The sequence below is a fragment of the Diceros bicornis genome, chromosome 4, assembly GCF_020826845.1.
Source record: "Diceros bicornis minor isolate mBicDic1 chromosome 4, mDicBic1.mat.cur, whole genome shotgun sequence".
Taxonomy (NCBI): Eukaryota; Metazoa; Chordata; class Mammalia; order Perissodactyla; family Rhinocerotidae; genus Diceros; species Diceros bicornis.
Window position 1 is genome coordinate 69071036 of NC_080743.1, and position 2589 is coordinate 69073624.

Below are 2589 nucleotides of genomic sequence, written 5' to 3' on the forward strand. Positions count from 1 at the left end.
AAAAACACATGTGCTATATGACCCCGTTTGTATAGAGCTCAGGTATAGGCAAAACTAACTTAACGGTACTAGAAGTCAGGATATCTGGTTGTCTTTGGGGAGAGATTGCATGTTGGTAGGGGGAGAGGGAAAGAGAGGGGGCTTCAGGACTGCTGATAATTTTTAATTTCTTGGCTAGAGTAGTGGTAATACTAATGAATTAACTTTCTGGTAGTTTATTGATATCTTTATTTACCATATGCATACTTTTCTATATGTTAGAGAAACAAACATTAATTAGAAAAACAATTCCGACTAAGAAAACAAACCTAAATGGCAACATTGGAGAGTTCCACTTTGTTTTAAATTAAAAAAAACTTTTTTGAGGTATAATTGACATATAACATTATGTTAGTTTCAGGTGTACCACATAATGATTTGCTATTTGTATATATGGCAAAATGATCACTACAATAAGTCTAGTTAACATCTATCATGATACATAGTTAAAAATTCCTTTTCTTGTGATGAGAACTTTTAAGATTTACTCTCTTGGGGCGGAGCAGTGGTTAAGTGCACATGCTCCACTTTGGCTGTCCGGGGTTTGCAGGTTCGGATCCCGGGCACGCACCGACGCACCACTTGTCAAGCCATGCTGTGGCAGCGTCCCATATAAAGTAGAGGAACATGGGCACAGATGTTAGCCCAGGGCCAATCTTCCTCAGCAAAAAAGAGAGATTGGCATCGGATGTTAGCTGAGGGTTGATCTTCCTTACCAAAAAAAAAAAAAAAAAAAGATTTACTCTCTTAGCAATTTTCAAATATGCAATAAAACATTATTAACTGTAGTCACCATGTGGTACATTACATCCTAAGGCCTTACTTATTTTATAACTGGAAGTTTGTATCTTTCGATCACCTTCACCCATCTCACCTAGTCCCTCACGCGCGGCCTTTGGCAACCACCAATCTGTTCTCTGTGTCTATGAGCTTGATTTTCTTTTTTTTTTAGATTCCACATATAAGTGAGATCATATGATATTTGTATCTCTCTGTCTGGCTTATTTCACATAGCATAATGCCCTCAAGGTCCATCCACATTGTTGCAAATGGCAAGATTTCATTCTTTTTTTACGGCTGAATAATATTCCATTATATGTATACCACATTTTCTTTATCCATTCATCCATTGACAGACACTTAGGTTGTTTCCATATCTTGGCTATTGAGACTAATGCTGCAATGAACATGGGATGCCTGGCACAAAGTAAGTGTTGAATAAATGTTATATATTATTGTTTAATATTGTTATTTTTAAAATTAGTTATAAATTTATATATCTTGTGCTTAATGTTAAAACTATGAATAAAACATTTAAAATTTTTGTTATAACATAAACCAAGTTGATTGATTTACATATGTGGATCTTGATGTTTTCTTGGTGGGTATTTGGCCCTATGTAGAAAAAAGATTTCCTGTATTTGCTATAGGTCTTCAGTAAATAGAGGTTGTCTGGACCTCAGTGGGTGACAGCTCTGGATATGACAAGAAGGATGAAACTCCACAATCCTCTCTAAGATTTGCGAGTCTTAGGCTATTGCAGTGCCTGCTTTATCAGTTCTCCAGTGGGAATCTGCATCCTCGTTTAAGAGGTGAGAACTCCATAGGTCTTACACAGTTCATCTGTCAACCTTTGGCTTGAGGTTTTCAGTTGAGGTTTAAAGGTAAACTATAGGCCTTCACGTCTCCATTCATCACTGGACTGCTAAGTTTCTTCTGACAAAGTTTTGATCTTGGAAGTGTACAATAAGAATCTGACATTATATTTTTGATGGTTGACTGCTGACGGTCTCTAGGCCTCACCCCACTCTTCCCCTTCTGCCCCACACCCGGGCAAGCTGATTAAACTGATAGGAAAGCCTAGGTACTTCCTCCTTTGTCCCTAGCAAGAAGTTCAAAACACTTGAGCCCCTGGCCGGGCACAGGAATACTCACAGCGGCCGCACTCCTAGGCCCCACGAAGGCCCCACGCCAGTCTCCCTTGACAGCTCTCTCCACTCATTTTCAGCCCAGCTCAAGAGACTGTCCTGCTCTACCCAGAAAGTCTCATCATGTAAGTAATACACCTTTCACACCCTCTTGGTATGTGCGTGTGGCATCATTAGTCTGACATTTGAACCAAATTTGGAGTGGAGGCCCATCCTGTTTCTACAGAGTAAGTGTAGGTGCTGTGCCTATGCCTGTGCACGTGTCTCTGAGCCTACGCTCCAACCCTCAACAGCCGCAGATGACCAGCCTCTCAGGGGACATTCACTCATTCTGTTTTGATGTTCACGCTTGAGTTTTTATTTTTGTTTTAAACAAACTTTAAAGATCACTTAGAGGAAATAGAATTGAATGTGTGTGTGATGTTATTTATGTGGCTTTCATTTTTCTGTGACATGACACAAGCAGGGGAATCCAAGTCAATAAAGAATACTTAAAAAATTTTCCATCTGGTAAATCGGTACAATATTTAGGAAGCAGGATAATTTTGTAAATGCATATCAAAGTTTTAAATGTACAGTTCTTCAAGCAAGCAATACTATTTCTAGGAATTTAACCTAAAGA